Below are 23432 nucleotides of genomic sequence, written 5' to 3' on the forward strand. Positions count from 1 at the left end.
TAGGGTGGTGGACTTTGGTCCTGGGGAACTGAGTTCAATTTCCACTTCAGGCACAGGCAAGTCACTTAACCCTCCATTGCCCCGTGTAAGCCGCATTGAGCCTGCCATGAGTGGGAAAGCGCAGGGTACAAATGTAACAAAAATAAAATAGATACTATTGGAGATTCTACATGGAATGTTGCTACTATTGGAGATTCTACATGGAATGTTGCTATTCCACTAGCAACATTCCATGTAGAAGGCTGCGCAGGCTTCTGTTTCTGTGAGTCTGACGTCCTGCACGTATGTGCAGGACGTCAGACTCACAGAAGCAGGAGCCTGCTCGGCCACATTGGTGATCTGCAAGGGCCGACTTCTACATGGAATGTTGCTAGTGGAATAGCAACATTCCATGTAGAATCTCAAATTGTAGCAACAGTGGAGGAGTGGCCTAGTGGTTAGGGTGGTGGACTTTGGTCCTGGGGAACTGAGTTCAATTTCCACTTCAGGCACAGGCAGCTCCTTGTGATTCTGGGCAAGTCACTGAACCCTCCATTGCCCCATGTAAGCCGCATTGAGCCTGCCATGAGTGGGAAAGCGCGGGGTACAAATGTAACAAACAAAACAAAAAAAACTGTGGGTGTTTAAGAGCCTACCCTGCTGTTTTCAGGTTTACAGTATAGCAGTGGTTCCCAAGCCAGTCAGGTTTTCAGGATATCCACACTGAATATTCATGAGAGAGATTTGCATACACTGACTCCACCTGGCTGGGGTGCCTCCAGGACCAAGTTTGGGAACCACTGCAGTATGCCATTAGGTATTGAAATTGAGAGTAAGGGCTGTACACCGTGCTCTTGTGTGCTACAGGACTGCAAAACCCATCTAGTGTGCTCAGTTTGCTTCCTGTTTCACTGCTATAGACCTCTAGTTTTCTCTTCTCTTGTTTGTGTGGGAATAAAGGTTAGCAGTGACGTTCCTAGGGTGGCTGACACCCGGGGCGGATCGCCGATGTGCCCCCCCCCCCCGGGGTGCAGCGTGACCCCCCCAACCCCGGCGAAAGGACACACCCCCCGGGTGCATTTTTACCTGCTGGGGGGGGGGGGGTGCCGCGTGCCTGTTGGCTTCGCTCGTTCCATGCTCCCTCTGCCCCGGAAAAGGAAGTAACCTGCTCCGGGGCAGAGGGAGCACGGAACGAGCGGAGCCGACAGGCGTGCGGCACCCCCCCCCCCCAGTGACGTGCACCCGGGGTGGACCGCCCCCACCCCCCCCCTTTGTACGCCACTGAAGGTTAGTAAACACACCAGTGGCGTTCCTAGGGGGGCTGACACCCGGGGCAGATCACCGATGCGACCCGCCCTCCGGGTGCAGCGCCCCCCCGGAACAGTGTGACGCCCCCCCCCCCGGTGAAAGAACCCCCCCCCCGGGTGCACGCCGCTGGGGGGGGGATGCCGCGCGCCTGCCGGCTCTTCGTTTTCACAGAGTGAATCTATATCACGGAATGTATCTGTTTTCTACTTTACAATTTAGTGCTCTGATGATGCTACTGATCACTTATCTTAAATCCAACCACAATGGTGTTGCACTCTCAGTCTGTAGCTTCAATCGTAACCCATAGATACATTCCGTGATATAGATTCACTCTGTGATCTCACTATTCCGGATATAGGCATTTGTCTACCTTTGATTTTTCGGACATTCAACTGAGTGTGGAGTTTTTGGGGGGCTATATGATGTTGCGCCGGGCCCACGCCTTATAGTCCGATTATCTTGGACTGGCTGGGTGGCGTTACTGAACCCCCTTTTTCTCCACTTTAGATGTTGATTGATTCCTATTTAATTCAGGGTGACACTTGCTCCTGTATCCATTGTTGTACACAGTAAGTGTGAAGCTGTGGTTTTGGAGTTTCAAATTAATTACTAGCAAGCTTGTGCCTATTTTTAAGGTGCCATTTATAGAATTGGTTCTATGGCATAGTCTCAAAACCTGACTGGCAGTGGGGTTCCCAGGACAGATTTGGGAAGCCCTGAACTAAGCAGACATTCAATACGCACAGGGTTGCAAGGGAATACAGTAGAACATGAAACGGCAAACAGATAAAAGGCCAGTAGTTATAGAAACCCTGTCCTGAAACGCTTACAAACCACTGATAGGTGTGTGTTTTTATGCGGCTGGCACAGAGCTCTTTACCCAAATCAGTCAAGAGAGGCCTTCATTGAGCTAACGTCAGTAGGATGGACCTCTTTCAAAGGTACTGAAGTGGTGGGAAGCTTCTGGCCCAAAGACGACCTCTCTGATGGGAAAACTGAAGTGCCATTGATGGTGATCATAAAACTCATCTTTTGGCCACAGGAAAAAAAAAAAAAATAAATGAACAGCAATCAGCGATGGAATTTCCTTCATTAAAAACAGTAGACAGTTATGTCAGACACTGACAGTGATGAATAGGCTGTCAGCTTCCAAACTGTGAAATAAGTTTTTCTTTGTTTAAAATATAAAATAAAACAGCAATGGATATTGCTATTTGCCAAGTATGTTGAGAGAACTTAAACTTTTATGCTGAACTTTATACACTGGATAAAGCAGCCTTTCAAAAAAACCTAGTTCTGCAACTAGTTGTGTCTGCATTTCTTTTGGTGGTGGGGGGGGGGGGGGGGGGGGGTAGGCCACATGATCTCAGCTGCATGAGTGCTACGATTTCCAGGACTAGGGGGCATGCGATGAAACTACAGTATAGTAAATTTAAAACAAATCGGAGAAAATTTTTCTTCACCCAACGCATAATTAAACTCCGGAACTCGTTGCTGGAGAACGTGGTGAAGGCGGTTAGCTTAGCAGAGTTTAAAAAGGGGTTGGGCTGTTTCCTAAAGGACAAGTCCATAAATCACTACTAAATGGATCTTGGGAAAAATCCACAATTTCGGGAATAACATGTATAGAATGTTTGTACGTTTGGAAAGCTCGCCAGGTGCCCTTGGCCTGGATTGGCTACTGTCGTGGACAGGACGCTGGGCTCGATGGACCTTTGGTCTTTTCCCAGTGTGGCATTACTTATGTACTTATGTACATATGTGTGTGTGTGTACCAATAGCAAGGGTTCTCAACCCAGTCCTCGGGACACACCTAGCTACTTTGGTTTTCAGGATAACCACAATGAATATGTATGAGCTATATTTGCATGCACTGTCTTCATTATATGCAAATGTATCTCATGCAAATTCAAGTTTAATGTTGAAGAGCCAATCAGTAATTTTGTCTTCACATCCGTTTGGAACACATTTTCATTTGTGACATGTTGGCGAATTGGGTGAAGCCCCCTCTGCAACTTAAGATGAGAATGAAATGATACACTAGAAGTTATTCTGCATACAGATGAGTAGCAATTTATCATGATTGCTTATAAGTATTTTGTAGGAACTTCTGGCTGGTACAATGATTTTCATCAGGTTACCATAACATCCCAGACGGTGGCGTTCCTATGTCGGCTGCGGCGGATCACCTCTGTGCACCCCCTGGCGCATCACCTCTCCCCCCCCCCCAGCGTATGACCTCCACACACCCCCTCCCCCGGCGCATCACCTCCAACTGCATTGCTGCCAGTGGGAGATGCTGTTTCAATATTATGTCTTCCATCACTAGGAACAGGCAGGTTCCCTGGAGTCCTACCGATCTTGCCTGTCTCTTACTATTGAACATGTGACAGTGAAACAGCGCCCTCCACTGACAGGTCTGTAGGTGGAGGACTCCCTCTCAGAGCAGAGGGAACAGTGCTCCAGTGACAGAGAAATACCTACAGCCCCTGAATGTAATTCACTTTGAGCTGCTACTGAAAAGGCCTGCGTTAAAGCCACATAAATAAAAAAGGTAAATAGGCCAGCATGGGCAAATCTTACTCTAAATGCATGCTTCTTGGATATGTAAGGGCTCAAAAAATATATATTTTGTACTGTATTTCTTGGAGATAAATTATCTCCATAAGTGAGGGTTTATGCTTAATTCCAGCCACTATTTGCTCTGACGTCAAATTGATATTTCCATCCTTTTTGCACTTAGCTCTCATCTGATGCAAAGTAAGGCAAAAACACAAATATTGAAAGATTCATCTAATGCCTCCAAGGTGTCATTTTGTAACTAAGATCAGTTCAAAGATGTTCTCTAATGCTTAATTTGACTGTAGGCATAAATATTTCTTGTGTTTAAAATACATAACAGAAATTTTGAAGACTTGGGGAAAGAAATTATTAACTTGATTTACCAGGGGAGTCATCAGTCGTGGTTCTCTGTATCGCACGTTGCTGACTCCCATGGTAAAGGACTTAAAAGTACCTGCGACTCGAGCCACCTCCATTGGCCCAAGAGCATCAGGAAATGCGATGCGATGGTCTTGGACCACATCTGACGAGGCCCACAGTATTTCACCTGCCACCTCCACCCCCCCCCCCCTGATGATTACCCCCTGATCTGCAGTCCCTCCAAACACAAGCCCCCTGCACATCAGCCCCCTCCCACACATAACTCCTCCCCAAAGGATTCCCCTCCTACCATAGGGGCTACCAGGCACATAAGCACCGCCATACTGGGAAAAGACCAAGGGTCCATCAAGCCCAGCATCCTGTCTCCAACAGCAGCCAATCCAGGCCTCAACAATCCAGCAACCCCCCCCCCCCCCCCAAAAAAAAAAATATTTAATAATGTTCAATGGACTTTTACTTCAGGAATCTGTCCAACCCCCCCTTAACTCTGTAAGGCCAGTGGCGTTCCTAGGGGGGCTGACACCCGGGGCGGATCGCCGATGCGCCCCGCCCCGCCCCCCCCCGGGTGCAGCAAACCCCCCCCCCCCCCCCGGCAAAAGGACACCCCCCGTGAAAGAACCCCCTCGGGTGCACGCCGCTGGGGGGGTGCCGCGCGCGCGCCTGTCGTTCATTCCATGCTCCCTCTGCCCCGGAACAGGACCTGTTCCAGGGCAGAGGGAGCATGGAACGAATGAAGGATAGGCACGCGCGGCACCCCCCCAGCAGCGTGCACCCAGGGCAGACCGCACCCACCGCTCCCCCCTAGGAACGCCACTGCGTAAGGCCAGCTGCTGTCACTACATTCTCCAGCAACGAGTTCCAGAGTCCAACTACATGCTGAGTAAAGAAAAACTTTCTCCTATTTGTTTTAAATCTACCATATTCTAGCTTCATCTTGTACTAAGTGGTCTACTGAGTCTGTGGGAAGAAGCAAACCACAGCAGCTTGTTAAATGAGCAGAAAAAAAAAACACACCACATTTTTGTTTTTTCATTTGCCGATAAAAGTGTGTCCTCTTTACAAATAGTGCCTCATTGCTCCTGTAATGACAAAAGTGCCAAGAAAACCTGAATAAAAATAAAAAAATTCCCATAAACAACACAGGAAGCAGCATGAAACAGACGTTTTGCAGCTACCCACCAGTAATATTTACGAAGGATGCGCATTCACTCGAAACCTCATGGGAAACCTCAACAATGTATCTTGTGTCATTTCATGTAATTTTTAACCCAAAATTATAGGGAAAAAAAAGAAACTTTGGGGGGTTTCCTGTATCATTATTAGTGTGCACTATGATGCAAGAATGAGCACTATTAAATAAACAGCCCCAAAATTAAAAGAAAAAAAACATTACAAATAACACAGGAAACCAAACAAAGCAAATATTTTTGCCTGTACATCCTAATATTTATAAAATTAACAAGCTAAGAAGCCCCTTTATTAAAATGCATTAAAATATGGATTTAGCACACTTTACTGCAGGATTTTCCCGTGTGATAAGCACATATTTAAGATGCCAGCATTTTAAGAATTTTCTTTTGTTTTGTTTTTTTGCAAATCTTGCACTAATCTTTTCATTAGTGTGTGAGATTTGCAAAAAAAAATAACATGGAAGCACTTACTGCTTCCTATTTAGGAGGTGTAAGTTGCTTCCATGTTTACCCTGTGACCATAAGAACATAAGAATATCCATACTGGGTCCAACCAATGATCCATCTAGCCCAGTATCCTGTTTCCAACAGTGGCCAATCCAGGTCAAAAGTACCTGGCTGAAACCCAAATAGTGGCAACTTTCCTTGGTACCAATCCCAGGGCAAGGAGTAGCTTCCCCATGTCTGTCTCCATAGCAGACTATGGATTTTTCCTCCAGGAACTTGTCCAAACCTTTTTTAAGCCCAGATGTGCTAACTGCTGTTATTACATCTTCCGGCAAAGAGTTCCAGAGCTTTATTTATTTATTTAACATATTTATACCCCACATTTTCCAACTTAGTTGCAGGCTCAATGTGGCTTACACAATACCGTAGAGGCAGGCTCCGGTTCGGTAAAATACAAATACACAATATAGTATTAGGCATGTAAGAAACATAAATAAAAGCAACAAAGAAATAAAGAGGGGGTGGTGATAAAAGTCCAATACGGTCCATAGTTTTGCTGTGTCGCGGGAAGTAGAAAGTTAATTTGGGTCAGGGGGGTAGGCCTTCTTAAACAAGTTGGTTTTCAGTGACTTCGTGAAGTTAAGATGGTTGTGGATAGATTTCACAGTTCTGGGTTTCCTGCATGTATGCCAAAATCTGCCTAAACATTATTCTATAAATACACTCATATAAATGGCGCCTACAGTTAAGCACTAATTCTGTGCCATATTTCAGCATGGAAACAAGGTCCAATGAATGGAAGGTGCTGAAATGGGGCTAAAATGGCAGGTTAGCACAGAAATACATTTCTGCACCCAGCGGTGGATTTGCAGCTTCTGAATCAAAATTCACTGCGATTTTCATTGAAACGCATATTCTTTGGATGCTTTATCTCAAAGAGTTCCAGTACTTAATTCTTCGTTGAGTGAAAAAATATTTCCTCTTATTTGTTATGAAAGTATTTCCATGTAACTTCCTCGAGTGTCCCCTAGTCTTTGTACTTTCGGAATGAGTAAAAAAAATCGATTCACTTCTACTCATACTACACCACTCAGGATTTTGTAGACCTCAATCGTCTCTTTTCCAAGCTGAAGAGCCCTAACCTCTTTAGCCTTTCCTCGTACGAGAGGAGTTCCATCTCCTTTATCATTTTGCTTGCTCTTCTTTGAACCTTTTCTGATTCCGCTATATCAGTTATCGTACGTACTTGTAAATGAACCATCTGGATAATGCTCCCATGCCCATTCCCTGCCCGTGACAGGCACCCACTCAAAAAAATTACAAAAAATATAAATAATAGGCCTGATACTCAGCCAGCAGCGGTGAACATTTTGCTCAGCGCCAACAGGGTTATTCCCAGATGTTCAAAGCCAAGCCCTGTTCAGGCTTCAGCTTTGACTATCCAGTTATTTATGAGCCGGCTAAGACACAGCAGCGTAAGTCGGTATTCAGCAGTTAATCGGCCATGGGTTACATTAGCACATGAAATAGGGCAGACTTTTATGCGGTCCCATTTATGGGCTAAACTTAGCTGCCTAAGGGCTGAATATCAGCCCCTAGTGGCCAAGTTCTGACTCTGCCTCCAGAACGCCCCCAACATAGTCGGCTTTGACCTTTTCAAAGAAGGGTGCGATATTGGAGATGCTAAAGACGAGGTTTAATTTATATAGACATAATATTAAACATTTTAATGCCAGCCAGGACGCCACCTATGTGGGACAGCACTTTACAAAACCAGAACATTTCATCAATAATCTTAAATTGAGAATACTAAAAGGAAATTTTAAGACAATCCAGGAACGCAAGACCTTTGAAGTCAAAATGATGAAATATTTTGACACCCACCAGACAGGACTTAACAAAGATCTGGGCTTTCTATCCAACTATAAACCATAAAATTCTGCTGCTTTGTCACTCTCTTATCAGCCATCCATCTCTCCCGGTCTCTCGCCCACCCAGCTCTCCCTGTACCTACCCTCCCTTTTCCTGTGAGACTGTCCTTGGAATGGGTTTGTGTTTCACTTATATATTCTGATATTTATCAACATTTGCTTATTTCTGTCTGAAGAAGGGTTACCTTTGAAAGCTAATCAAAAAATGTATTGTTAGTCCAAAAATAAAAAGGTACCATCTTACTACCTTCTCATAGAAAAGGCGGTATATCAAATATTAATTATGGCACCTAAAAAATAGGTGTCAATTATAGAATATGCTTAGTTAATATTTTCGTGCCAATATCTGTACATAACCATTTGCACCAATGAAAACCTGCTGTAAATCTCAGCTCGTAGATTTAGGCGCAGTGGGCCATATTTTATAACTAGATGCCTAAATTTTGGAATGCCCATTTCTCTGCCCATAACCACGCCCCTTTTTGCCTCCACACGTTAGAAGTTCAGCACACATCGTTACAGAATACGCTTAGCAAGTTCTGCACCTAAATTCTATGGCCAGAGTTTCGATCCTTCTTCAGGGTCCGTGGCGAGCAGTTTTCACTCTCCTCGTATCCGGTCCTACAGCGTAGTGTCTTACTGTGGATTAAAAACTGGTTGAAAGATAGGAAACAGAGAGTAGGGTTAAAAGGTCAATATTCGCAATGGAGAAGGGTAGTTAGTGGGGTCCCTCAGGGATCTGTGCTGGGACCTCTGCTTTTTGAGGCTGGCATAGAGGCTGGAAAAAATGTATTTTAATTTTTATTTTGGGTGGGAGGGGGCTGGTGACCACTGGGGGAGTAAGGGGAGGTCATCCCCGATTCCCTCTGGTGGTCATCTGGCCAGTTTGGGCACCTTTTCGAGGCTTGGTTGTGAAAAAAAAATAGACCAAGTAAAGTCGGCCAAATGCTTGTCAGGGGCGCCCTTCTTTTTTCCATTATCGGCCGAGGACGCCCATCTCTTAAGCACACCCCCATCCTGCCTTCGGTACGCTTCCAACATGCCCCCGGGAACTGATGTCCCCACGACGGAAAGCAGTTGAGGATGCCCAAAATCGGCTTTCAATTATGCCGATTTGGGCAACCTTGGGAGAAGGACGCCCATCTCCCGATTTGTGTCGAAAGATGGGTGCCATTCTCTTTCGATTATGCCCATAATAGTCTCATGAATTGATTCCTTTTTTTTTTTGTAGGGACAGGATTTTCTGTTTTAATTCAGAACAAATTCGTGTCGCCTTATTATGAATGAAATATTTGGAGCTCCTGGAGAACTTGCTGGATGCTTGGGTATTAATATGAAAAGCATGGCTTAAGAGCAAAGGGAAAAAAATATCAAATGATTCTTACGCAGACAAAGGACTCTGGTGCAATAATTACCAGTCTATATTATGAAGTAAAACCTGTCAAAATTACTACTTCAGGAGCTCAATGACTTGCCAGTTTTTAAATAATTCAGCAAAATTACATAAATGTATAGTCACTCCGTTCATGTATCCTGAATTTCATAGGTGAGTCTTTTAAAGGATATTAAAGGAAGATGGTTAATACGAATAAAGGCCAGAGCAGGCCAGTCTGTTTTATTTTTAAACATTTACAATTATTTCCAAGAATAACTCATGTAACAGCAAAGATAACAACATGAAAATTGTACAATAAATAAAAACAATACACCAGTAGGAAAATATGCTCATGAACCATCTCCACCATAATCAACATGGGGCAAGGCACAAATCAAACAAATAAATGAATATAAAGCCCCTTTTATCAAGCTGCAGCTACAGGGGGCTGGCTGTGACGTCGGTGCATGTTTTACACGCACGCCAAGGCCCGCTTTTACTGCAGCTGGAAAAAGGGAAGGTCTCACTTTCCTGCAGTAAATGGCCAGGCGGCAAGTAAAGCACCGGCTGCACAGACATTTCGGGAAGGAGCCCTTACCGCCACCCATTGAGGTGACGGTAAGAGCTCCCCTGTTAACCTGGCGCCGGTAACCGGGCAGCGCATAGCACTGCCCGATTACTGCTGGGTACAGTATGGCACTACAAAAATAAATTTTTGTAGCGCCAAAAATGACAGTGCAGTAGGGATGAGAAATACCGCCAGGCTGCTGTGGTAGCCTGTCGGTACTTCCATTATAGTGAGCAGTAAGTCTGCGTTGGGCTTACTGCCACTTAGTAAAAGGAGCCCAGAGAAAGTAAAGGGCAAAACTCTTCAAATTATGGAATAGATGTACCAGGAGCTACCAAAAGTGGAGGAGGAGTTGCCATCATCCTACTATTGAAAAACATCACTAAGTGGCCCTTTTACTAAGCCGCGTAAGTGTCTACGCACGCCCAACATGCGCCAAAATGGAGTTACTGCACGGCTACCGCATGGCTGTTGTGGTAATTTCATTTTTGCCGCCCGTCCAATACGCGCGGCTGAAAAATATTTTATATTTTCTGCCGCGCATATCAGACGCATGCCAATTGGCGCACTTAGGTCATTACCGCCCAGTTACCGTGTGAGACTTTACCGCTAGGTCAATGGCTGGCGGTAGGGTCTCAGACCCAAAATAGACATGCGTCAATTTTCATTTTGCCCCATGCAAAAATTTTAAAAAGGCCTTTTTTACAGCTGCGCTGAAAAATGATTCTGCGCGCGCTCAAAACCCGTGCCTACACTATCGCAGGCCATTTTTCAGCGCACCTTAATAAAAGGACCCCTTAAGTGTTTAGGATCAAAATAGATATATTTAACAGAATTCAATTTAATCACACAATGAAAATTCAGCCAAAACAAATCTCCCGGTTGCAAAACCTTAGACCGCATCTTTAGGAACTGTTGTTGTCTCTTGTGGATCAATCTAGGAACATCAAGACAAACTTATATTTTACAATTTAAAATAGCTCCTCAGAACATCGACTTCATGTTGTGTAAGGTGCGACCTCACCTTGAGTGTTGCATTCAATTGTAGACATCGTATCTAAAAAAAAAATAGAGTGGAATTAGAAAAGGTTCAAAGAAGAGTCACCAAAATGATAAAGAGGATGGAATTCCTCTTATGTAAGTTATCAATAGAAATCAAACAAAATAGAACATGGAAAAGAAAATAAGATGATACTTTTTTTATTGGACATAACTTAATACATTTCTTGATTAGCTTTCGAAGGTTGCCCTTCTTCGTCAGATCGGAAATAAGCAAATGTGCTAGCTGACAGTGAAAAAAGTCATTCTGACTTCAAAGGTCTTACGTTCTTGTATGGTTTTAAAGTTACCTTTCAGGATTCTCACTGTGAAGTCACTGGTACAGTGTCCTGGTCCTGCAAAATGCTGACCAACAGGGGTGGGAGCCCTACTGGCACCAGTATTGTTCACTTTTGGAAGCTTGCCAGGTGCCCTTGGCCTGGATTGGCCTGGATTGGCCGCTGTCGTGGACGGGATGCTGGGCTCGATGGACCGTTGGTCTGTTCCCAGTGTGGCATTACTTATGTACTTATGTACTTATGATTGACACAGCTACATCCGCTTCAGCCCACATTATAAGCTCCTTTTTCTGGAGCCATATGGTAAACCCTATTGAGCTCATATTGATAATTATACCCTTAATTAAAGAAAAAAAGAAATGTCTCTAGAAATTGAAATCACTGATACATGTAATAAAAGTGAGCCAAATATAGGGCAGTCAAGCCACACTGACATCACTGATGAGGTTGGCTCTTAGACATTGGTGGAATGAGGCATTATGACATCACAATATCAGCTCTGGTTGCCAGAGACTGAAACACTTCACACTAAGTGGAGAAGTTATCAATGTGGGGATACAATTAAGATGTGTTATTTTACCACCAACTCATACTATTTTAACACAGGTCCTGTTTTACACAATGAGTCCTAGATATTATTAACTGGGCTTAACAGTAAAATAACACATCTTAACAGTTGCCCAAATTGATAACTTCCCCCCCCCCCTTAATTAAAGAAAGCAAAAATATGTCTAGAAATTGAAATCACTGCTATATGTAATAAAAGTGAACCAAATATAGAGCAATCAAGCAATTGTGACATCACTGATGAGGTTAGTTCTTAGGCATTGGTGGACTGAGGCATTATGACATCATAATATCGACTCTAGTTACCAGATACTGAAACTCTTCACACCAGGGGGGAAGTTATCAACGTGGGCTACCATTAAGATGGGTTACTTTACCACTAACATGCTATTTTAGTACAGATCCCATTTTATACAAAGAGACCTAGTTACTTGTGATAACAGTAAAATAACCTGTCTTAATAATAGCTCACACTGATTATCTCCCCCCCCCCCCCCCCCCTTATGTGCTGATAAGATAATACCACTGGGATATAGACAAACGTTGGTTAACTGACCTTTTTTCTTTTTTTTAAACAAAAGACCAGTTGCAGGTGAAATATGAAAAAAAAAACACACATTCAAAAGTACTTGTACAGTCGGCAGCAGCCCTGACTACATAAGTGCTTTTTAAGAATAAATTCTTCATGAATAAACATATAATTTTGGTTGTTTTAATCACACCATGGCCAGAGTTATACATTTAAAAGGGAATGTGGTTTGAAATGGGTGAAGACAGTGAAAATGTTACATGTTCAGTGGCAAAATTCAGTCACAGGAATATAAGTTATCTGTTCAAATGGTTACAGGTAAGAAGCAGATCTATCTTTAGATAAATATCCCAATTAAAATATGTCTGTTTTTAGCAGAGGCACTCACAAAGCTGGCAATGCTGAAAATACTATGGGTCAGTTTTGAGCGGAAGTTATACATTACGAATGGCCAATCAATGTCATGTCCTCAGTGGGATTGGTCAGTGGGTAGTTAAGCTCCTCCCCCTATGGCACAGGTTCTCAGTGTCAGCTACATGGCCGTCTCAGGCTCAGCTAATAATTTGGATACTACACTTGGACTTTAGCCATGAAAAGGCTGAGAAGCAAATCACCTATTAAGTCACATGCCAATGGTCAAGGCATTTCATCTTCAAAAGCAAGGAGCATGTTTGCAAAAGGATGAAACTTTTAGCAGGAAGAGAGGAAATTCTACCAGTTTGAGGGAAGGATGCTCAAAAGTTGCCATTAACATCCGCGTATGTCATTAGCTAGCGCTGAACTTACCGAACGTGGAACAGTAATCAATACTCAAAGGAAACTGCATGCAAATCAGATATATGGAAAGTCTACATGCAGCCCTGTAGAGACAGTGCCTACCTAGCACATGCTCAGAAAAGTCTCATGGTAAGTGTCAATGTTATGCACATGCCCATGAAAAAAAAAAAAAACAGAATGTTAACAACCACATCAGAGACATGAGGATTAAGTTATTGTTTACTGTTCCATGACACCGCTACATGCAGAACACACATACATATAATATACGCACATGGTACATTTCTCTACAGACAATAAACGGACGGGACATTTCCCACATACTTGCAGATACTATTAAAAAATGCAAGTACAATGCTTTCTGATGGGAGGAACACACACGTATAAATACACATATAGATACACGCAGATGGCATATTTCCACACACATGTGCATGCAGATACTATTGTAAAATGCTGCCAGGCGGCTCCACCGAGAAGTTGCCCTCACACAACAGCTCAGGCCTGCTGGAAAATTTGGAACGTAACAGGTGCGCGTTCTTTTCTGTGCATTGCTCAGAAACATCTGTGGATCACACGGAATGTTCACTTCACGGAATGTTCACTTTAAATATTAATGAGCTCATTTTCATAGATTTGCATAGCATTTTCATGCACTGCTTCCGTGAATGTTAAAAGCAGTGTTGAGACCCTTTGTGCATTACACACGCAATAACATGCCTGCTAAGCTGGCTAAAACCAGACTAACTGAAACCTTGCAAGCCCAGTTTGCTTTCTGCATTCCTGTCCTCCCCTTCCTCCTAAGACTGGGCATAAACGTTAGGCAGACTAGGTATATGCCTAGGGGCCCTTTTACTAAGGTGCGCTGAAAAATGGCCTGCGGTAGTGTAGACGCGTGTTTTGGGCGTGCGCAGAATCCTTTTTCAGCACGCCTGTAAAAAATGCCTTTTTAAAAAAAAACTTTTGCCAAAAATGGATGTGCTGCAACATGATTAATTGCCGCGCATCCATTTTGGGTCTGAGACTTTACCGCCAGCGGTAATGTTTCATGCAGTAACTGGGCAGCAATGGTCTATGCATGTAAAATGCTGATTACCGCCCATGCGCCAGAAAATAAAAATATTTTCCAGCGTGCGTAGAGGGCACGCATCAAAAATAAAATTACCGCAAGGGCCATGTGGTAGCCGGGTGGTAACTCAAAATTGACGCACATCAGGCGCACGTAGGTGCTCACACGGCTTAGTAAAAGGGCTCCCCTAGGATGGCAACTTTGAGCATCTGCAATCAAAGTAAATCAATGGATCCTGACAGGCACAGCAAACTTGACCAGCCCTCTGCATGTACTTGAACCCATATGGGGCTGGGCAATTTTGAAATAGCACATTTATTTGGAAACTGTTCTCATTATGTATATACATATGAACATGAAATAAAGTTTAATATATAAAAACATGATGTTGAATTAAACATTTTTATAGGAACTTCCTAGAAGGGGAGGCGTCTGCTTGAACATGATTGTTGAGTTAAATTATCAAACTTTTGGGAGGAGAAGGCTAGAGTCCTGAAAGATAATTGTGGGGAGTACCAGGGCACCAAGTATCACTTGGTTCCAGTTTATTAGTTTCCCTTAAGGTAACCTCTAGATTTCGCAGATTATTTTTTTTTTAATGTTAAAATAAATGAAGGAATGAGTTTATTGTGTTCAGTTCTAAAAGGAAGGATTTTTTTTGATCCCTTCTCAAAAACTTATTCCCTCAGATTTTACCAAAAATTGGACCAATTCACTTCCTAGTGGGGTTTTGTTTAAAATATTATTCCATTTGATTTAAACAAAGGAGGGAACTCGAACTTGTACAATCATTAAAAACACGTTCAGTTTGGAAATGGCAAAGGTCAGTTTAGTACAGACACATAACACGCTCAGAGCCCTTAACTTCTCAAACTTTATCATTCCAGCCTGTGACTCCTTAAACAAAAACACTGACATTTTTCATTATTTCTAATTGTTTCCAGGAAATAATTAGCAACAACTATTGAACTGGGCTCTTTCCAAAAAGATGACCTACTATTTTAACGGGGACAAGAGGTTGAGAAAATCAACATTTGAAAAACGGCTCTTATCTGAGAGAGTCAGGTTTGCAATGCCCTCCCTGCAAGTGTAGGCTGGATTATACACTGGAAAGATCGCCCGGTTTCCTATTAAATGTAACAAAAAAAATCATTTTCAGAAAAGTGATTAGACGATCAAACTTATCATCTGACTCCATCACAAAAATATTGAGTTGATTCCAGGCCATTAATGAATAACTAATATGGAAAAAAAAAAAAAAAAAAAAAGAGGAGCCGGATCTGAACTTGGAATGGTAAAATGCCAGTGAGGGACTTCCTCTGATTAAGGAGCTGCTTCTTGTAGTCCCTGATACAGACAGCAGATAATGTAAGGGAGGGGTCTCTAGAGAGATCAGTCTTCACTGATGAGAGGAGGGGGAGTGTCTTGGGTCTTGAATCTCAGACCATTGAGAGCCGGGCAGGATAATCAGCTATGAAGCCCCACAGAATGAGGAGGATGCGGTAGACAGGACAGGACCCCCAGTGCCTGTGCGGTCTGCAGGCCCCCCAGCGCACCCTCCACATGGGAAAGCATGGTGCAGGCAAACGGCACCACTGCACTGCTCATGGGATAGCTGAGGAGCCCTAAACTTCTCTGCAGACTCTTGAGTTGGCGCACCTTGCAAAGAGAGAGAAGAAAAGGTTAGACGTTTTATCTGTCTTTACTTTCCCCCCGCAGTGCAGACGCGCTTGTCCGTACTTTTGCTATCACTTAAGCAACTGTTTTGATTTCGAAAGGGAGTTTTCTTGGGTCTGAAAGTTTACACTTTTGGTACTAACAAAAATAAAAGTTTCATACTTACTTTCCAGTTTCCTTTCCAGGTATTTTGCTTCTCCTAACTTTATAAAGTGGGTTAAAACGAGGGCTTTATGCTTTTGAGAGCGATAGTTAAACGTGTGTTGCGTTGTGTATATGAGGTAAGCGTGAATCTCTACTGTAACGTTTCCAAGCCCCATTTTTCATTAGTAAATACCGCCCCCTAGTGGAGGAAGTTAGTGGCAGCTCCCTGTAGTTAGAAATCCTTTGTTTTCTCAGTTGCTCGGAATATATCCCCGAACACACCAGATAATGTTAACACAATTACGCTTCATTTTAATACACAGACATGCACTTTCTCTAGCTGCGCAATGTTTTTCGTATGCAATTCACCTATTTTAACAGTGCTTTTATTTTTGCGTGAAACACTTATGTATGCATTACAATTACATTTAGAGGGCTCCATTAATTACACACCATTCACGTAGGATTTTTTTCCATTCTAATGCAGTTCGTAAAAACAACGCTGACCAGTATTTCAAGTTTTTAACCTTTGATTCAGCAATGCAATGGCATGGGGGGGGGGGGGGGTCATCTTCTCTACCTGTGTTGAAACCAATGGCATAACTTCTATTTCGTGTTATATCCACTAATTAGCAGAAAGAACAGAGAAAATGAAACGAGAGACTTAAAGAAATTTTGCAGAACAGAACTCCATATAAAATATAGAATGGCAATTATGAATTAGGGTGTGTTTTTTTTTTTTTTTCAAAAAATTCAGGGTTAGAGATTGTAATCAATGAACGCAGCGTTTGGCTTTCCCAACACCTTTCTAGCAGGGAAGGGATCCTGACTGATTCTATTGCAGACGGAGGTTTCCTGCCAGTAGAACAGGGTGGTTGCCAGACACTGGTTAAATAGATGCGGGATCGGACAGGGGCACTGGAATGTGGTGTTAACAAAATATTTCTGCTCCCAACTAACGAAAACAAGACAATAAAACAATTTGATCTGGATTTATCAAAGATCCTGTCAACATAGCAAACATTGCATGTTCAGAACTGGAATACGTTTCATAATAACACAAACGGATGCAGTAGTTGTTCAAGTCACAATTTTCTCATGCACATGGCACCTGTGTGAATGGAGGATTGAATAAGATTGTAAAAAAAACCGTGCGATTGTCAAAATAGAACGCGAGAGCTAATCCAGGAACAAACATCTTTCTGCAAAAATGTCTGTTCTCGAGCGGTTTTGCCGAATGCAGGGACAATGCTGATGTACTAAGGTCCTATCGCACCTGTTCTAGTTAATACCACGGCTGCCAAAATTGTGCAACCAGCTTGTACTGCTGTTCCGCTTTCTGGCTCACAGGTACTAACTATATAGGTACAAAAACTATCCCCCAAAGCTATGTAAAATAGCGTATTCTTTCTTTTAACTTTCTCAGATTATAGTGGCGTTTGCTTTTGAATTTACCACCGATGACAGATCCTCGTGTATTTGTTATAATATCGTACTTCTTTGAAAGAAGAAACGCTAGCTGTTAAAAAATATAATAGCAGTAATTCAGCAGACAGTGTAACTTCATCATGAAACAACCCCCTTCCCTTTCACGCTTTAGTTTGCTTTCATCGCTGTGGAGAAAGAAGCGATTGAAGTTATTGGAAAGTTCTCGCTGACTCTGAGGTGCTGCGGTTCTGATCATAATCAAAACTCTTTGCGACCCTCGCTCCCATCACCCACATTACAACTACTACTACTACTACTTAACATTTCTAGAGCGCTACAAGGGTTACGCAGCGCTGTACAGATTAAGAAAAGGACAGTCCCTGCTCCAAGGAGCTTACAATCTAATGGGCGAAATGTCAAGTAGGGCATATAGTATGAATATAGTATGAAAAACTGATGAAAGGATACTGGGTGGGAGACATGGACTTAAAACAAGTGACACCTTTAAAAAGTGGAAAGTTTTCAGAAAGTGTCTGAGGGCAAAAGAGAAAGAACCCCCCCCCCCCCCCCCCCCCCAGAAAGCAGGAAGTTGACAATATAAAAAGTCTGTTGTGCCACGTTTAAGAAATAAATGAGAATGTTTTCTCAAAATACTTTTCTGCCCCTTTACAAAGGCCAGATATGGGACTCATGATAGTCCATACCACCCTTCCAGCACTGAAAAAGAACTCCCCAATGCTCAATCCTAATAGCATGCACATTTGTACTGGTAGCTTTGAGCGTTGGAAAGTAAGGAAAGAGGGACTTGATATGCTACCTTTCAATGTTTTGTTTTAGGAAAGGGAATGCGACTTGATATGCTGCTTTTCTGTGGTGGTTGTTTTTTTTTTTGTTTTGTTTTTTTGGCAACTACATTCAAAGCAGGTATGTACAGTACCTGGGGCAATGGAGGGTTAAGTGACTTGCCCAGAGTCACAAGGGGTTGTAGTGGAAATTGAACCCAGTTTCCCAGGATCAAGGTCTGCAGCACTAACCCTAACCACTAGGCTATTCCTCCACTCCCAGACCATGACCCACCTAATCTGACAAAAGAAAGCCCATCTACTCCCAGACAATGACTCTTAATCCTGTCAAGTATGGTTGTATGCATATGGCCAGGGCTGGTCGAACCCGGTAAGCGGGGTAAGCGCCGCAGGGGGGCGCCTTGCCTTCAAAGGCACCGCTGCGGCGCTGCGCCGCCATACCGCGCTGCCCTTGGTGCTTTAAATCTTTAATTTACCTCTGTTCCAGCAGCCGCATCATTTGAAAGCCCTGCCCCGTCTCTAGCCTTCCCTCCCTTCGTGAGCTCGTTCCGCAGTCCCGCCTTCTGACATCATTTCCTCAAGGTCGGGACTGCAGAACGAACTCACGAAGGGAGGGAAGGCTAGAGACGGGGCAAGGCTTTCAAATGACGCGGCTGCTGGAAAGGAGGTAAATTAAAGATTTAAAGCACCAAGGGCGGCGGGGGATGGGGCGATTCGGGTGAAGGAGAATCACTGGACAGGGGCAGGGTGGGAGAAGAGAGAAAGGAGATGCTGGGGGGGCGGGGCTGCACGGGCGCCAGAGGGGGGCGCGGGCGCCAACTCATCGTCTGCAGGGGGGCGCCAGAGACCCTAGGACCGGCCCTGCAGATGGCCACAAGGAATCCTTATGATATCATTTAAATATGTGACCAGCTACTATGCTCCATCTCAAAAAAAACATAGAGAATTAGTTTTCAGCTATCCCTGAGTTTTCATTGGATCAAATACACCCCACCTGACTTCAGCGTATGGTCCAACAAGAAATGATAAAACACTGGAGCATTCTCAGTTGGCCATCTTCTCTCTCCTCCCTGGACCCTACCTGCTGGATGATCTGCACCTCTCTGAAATTTCTCTGGGATATGGCAGGTTCCATTCTCAACAAATCTACCCAAAAGACTTCTTTTCCAGCAAGGTCCTCCTTCACCTCTCCAACCAGGGATGTGCCCAGCACATGCGCAGATGTCAGGACGCTGTTGATCAGTCAGGAATATTTAGAGCTGACAGCAAAACCAGAGCCACTGAGGGTCCCTAACTACACAGGGAAAAGTCACAAGCACACTGCCCTTTCCCTTCCAGACAATTCCAGTAAATAGAAGAAGAGGAGCCTTGTCCAAAATCACCACAGCAAAGTACCGGCTGCGAAATGCCAAGAAGATTGAGCTCCCAGCATTGAACCCAAGGCAATGGAGGATTAAGTGACTTGCCCCAGCCACAAGGGGGCTATTGTGGGATTTGAGCTTGGGCATTCCAGTTCCTATCCTGCTGTTGTAACCATTAAGCTGCATGTCTGCTCCCAGTTAAGACACATCAGGTTTTTTTTAAAAGCATGCATTACTTACAACAGAAGGAGACAGGTCCAGCCCAATGGTATTTGACACCCTAGACAAACCTTTAGCCAAGGGGCAGCTCAGGGCTTTCTCCTTCCCCCCCCCCCCATATACATTATCCCCCCCTTCTCTAACAGCCCTCCAGGTGTCCAGCCTCTCCTCATCTCCCCTCCATGAGGTCCAATATCTCTCTCCTTTCCTACCTCCTATCCTCCAAGGTGTTCAGCATCTCTCTCTTTCCTTCTCCACCCTCACCCCAGCACCTCCAGTTTGTTCAGTGGCTTACCTTCCCTTTCCCACTCCCTCTGCAGTGGCATCAGCATGGTAGTCAATATGTCTAAATATGACTCAGCACATCCAGTGTGGGGTTTTGAGCATCTGCACATACTCAAGGCCTGCAAACTCCTGACCCCTCTCAGAAACACAAAATTCAGAGAGGTGAACCCCGAAGGCCTTGAGCAAGCACAGATGCTTAATGTGCTGCACCAGCCCCTTTGAGTCTTCTGTAGACTTTCTGACTGCTGCATCGGTACCACCTTCCAAATATTTCTGCCTTAAGCTGATACTTAATCCACCTACTGATCAGGCAGACCCTGGATGGAGAAGACCTTGCGCTAAAGCCATACTGGAAGATGGCACCACAGAGATGCTTGAGACAATTCATAGGATCTCAAAGGGAGAGGAGGGGATAGTGCATGGTATGGAGGGCAGACTGAATAAGAGAGTGTCTGAGTAGGGTTGATAGGCTCTTCCAAAAAACCAACGGGGATGTCAGTTCAACAAGATTATCTATATTGAAACAACTCAATTTTGAGTTGTTTCAGTAAAGATCACCTTGTTGAATTGATGTCCCCCTTAGTTTTTTGGAAGAGCCTATCTACCCTACTCCTCGGACTCTCTCATGCTGGTGTACGTAGGGACTGAGGGTTCCTCCGCTTTGTGGGGCAGACTGAATAAGCCATGTGGTCTTTACCTGCCTTCATTTTCTCTTATTCTATGTTCCCTTTCTATCAAGACTGTGCCTCTCATTTTGGTCCTTGTGGCCATCCTCCCTCTTCTCCTACCCCTTCTTGTTCAGAGGAAGCCAAAGAAGGAAGCAGACAACAAAAGATATCCATAGGGACCAGGAGTCTGAGCTCAGTTCCCTTCCCTACCCTCTCTGCAGTGGCATCAGCAGGGTAATCAGTGTGTCTAAAGAAGGTTTTCACAGCCCAGTGATTAAAAAGATGGAAGGAGGGGGGCCTGGGACCTCGAATAGTTGCTACAGATGCTCCCCTAGTGGCCACCCCTTGCTTTTTACCTCCCCTTCCTCTCTTTCCCTTGTTCAAACAGAACATAATTTTTTCATTTGGATTTTGGATTTGAACACTCCCTTCCACACTCACGATCAAGGCAAGTTATAATTCAGGTGTAATAGGTCTAATATTGAATCTACTAAATCTCTGAAAACTCAGTACAGAGCATAATTTTATAATATAGCATGCTCAGTGGGGGTAATTTCAGAAAATGTTTTGCATGTGTATAGCATGTTTTAAACATGGAAGATGGCTATTGTACAATTGTGCAGGGGAACGCAGATGATCAAGCAAGAATGCCAACAAGAATGTGGATACAATTACACAACCCGTGTGTAGGCATCTGGGAGCATAGTTTGCCAGAGCTGGGGTGGAGTTGCAATGTATTAGATTTTTAAAATTACACATTGTAACGGTGATTTTTAAAAACTTCAAACCTTGTTTAACAATACTGCAAGATTGATATTTAGATTATGCAAATTTGACGGAGTTGTTTTTAACCTTTGTTGCCTTGTTTCTTTTGACAGTACATGGTGAAACGCCTGCGTGTATGTCGGGTTTAATTAAATTATCACCTAGGAATGTCTCCCCTAGATCTAGGTGTTTGTTTTTTTTAATTCTACAATATCTGGACCCCCCAAAAAAGATGGCTTATAAAAAGGTTTTTGTTAGTACATTCGCATATTCGGCAGCTGGCCAATGGAATGATTCACCAATCGATTTTAGAAGGCAATCTAACTATATGGCTTTTTGAAAGTTACTGAAAACATTCTTATTTAGAACATTTTTAAATATGTAGTGATTGTGTTGTATAATGTATATGGTCTTTTTATTCATTTGTTTAATTCACGGAGATGTTCCAGTTTCTTTTGTGAGCTACACTGGACTTCGATAGTATGTGTGGATATACGTGTCATGTAATGTAACTAGTAAAAAAAACCCATTTCTCATTGAAATAAAACGGGCACTAGCAAGGTAACCACCTTCTGCCATTAATGTTTTTAAGGGAAGTTCCAGCGTCCCCCCTCCCTCCCAATTCCAGGGCCCCCCCTCTCTCCCTCCCTCCTAGTTCCAGGGTCTCCCTCCCTCCCAGTCCAAGGGTCCTCCCTCCTTCCCTCCCTCCCTTCCAGTTCCAGGCCCCCTCCCTCCGAATTTTAAAAGTCATCCTGACTTACCTCATTGGGGTTACGGCGGCCGGTAGCAGCGGTAAAAAGCGTGCAGGCTCGGCACTTACTTCAGTTTTCCCTTCTCTGTCTCTCAGCTCTGGTCCCACTCTCATTTCCTGTTTCCTCAAGGGCGGGACCAGAGCTGAGAGACAGAGAAGGGAAAACTGAAGTAAGTGCTGAGCCTGCAACGCTTTTTACCGCGCGAGGTAAGTCAGGATGACTTTTAAAATTCAGAGGGAGGGGGCCTGGAACTGGAAGGGAAGGAGGGACGATGACCCTGGAACTGGGAGGGAGGGGGGCGCTGGAACTGGGAGGGAGGGGGGATGGACGACAACCCTGGAACTCGGAGGGAAGGAACGAACTTCCGGTGGGTGAATATTATATGCAGCCTTCCCTTCCCTTCCCTCTGAGGGCGGGGCACTGAGAGCGAGTGTGAGGCCTGTAGTTGATCCCTTCTTCTTCTGACATCACGTTTCTTTCCCTGGCAGCTATACAGAGTTCCCTCGAAGGTGGGGCAATTACAAACCCTACGAACACTACATGGCTTCACTGCCACAGAGTCAGCTTCAGAACATTGGAGGTGCGAATTATTATATTAGATGTGTACACATAGGGGCCCTTTTACTAAGCTGCCTCTTTGCACCCAATGCACATCAATTTGCAGTTACTGCCCGGCTACCACCATATATAGTTTGCTTGATACCTTACATCCATCCTATTGAATTACCCCATTTGCTTCCTCTTTTATTTATTTAGATTTTTGCTTGCAACTTTTTCAGTAGTAGCTCAAGGTGAGTTACATTCAGGTACTCTGGATATTTCTCTGTCCCAGGAGGGCTCACAATCTAAGTTTGTACCTGAGGCAATGGAGGGTTAAGTGACTTGCCCAAGATCACAAGGAGCAGCAGCGGGATTTGATCTAGCCACTTTCTGGATTGCAAGACTGGTGCTCTAACCACTAGGCCACTCCTCCACTGTAGCAACATTCTGTGTAGAATCTCAGATAGTAGCAACAGAATTTCAAATAGTAGCAACATTCCATGTAGACCAACATTCCATGTAGAATCTCAGATAATATCAACATTCCATATAGAATCTCAAATAGTAGCAACATTCCATGTAAAATCTCAGATAGTAGCAACAGAATCTCAAATAATTTATTTGGATTTTGCTCACACCTTTTTCAGTAGTAGCTCAAGGTGAGTTACATTCAGGTACTCTGGATATTTCTCTGTCCCAGGAGAGCTCACAATCCAAGTTTGTACCTGAGGCAATGAAGGGTTAAGTGACTTGCCCAAGATCACAAGGAG

General features: G+C 43.9%; 1 protein-coding gene across 3 annotated transcripts in view; it reads left to right on the forward strand.

Annotated features, from left to right (window-relative positions):
• PRDM16 (PR/SET domain 16) overlaps positions 1-23432 on the forward strand; it is an 895576-nt gene that overhangs the window by 753059 nt on the left and 119085 nt on the right. The window contains exon 1 of one of the 3 annotated variants that reach the window (XM_030222587.1): positions 15608-15702. The exons of the other annotated variants lie outside the window; for them this stretch is intronic. The gene's annotated coding sequence lies outside the window, so the exon portion shown is untranslated. Of the gene's footprint in view, positions 1-15607; positions 15703-23432 lie in introns of those variants that run through there. 3 annotated transcript variants of the gene reach the window in all.

This window comes from Microcaecilia unicolor, chromosome 13 (genome assembly GCF_901765095.1).
Source record: "Microcaecilia unicolor chromosome 13, aMicUni1.1, whole genome shotgun sequence".
NCBI classification, from domain to species: domain Eukaryota; kingdom Metazoa; phylum Chordata; class Amphibia; order Gymnophiona; family Siphonopidae; genus Microcaecilia; species Microcaecilia unicolor.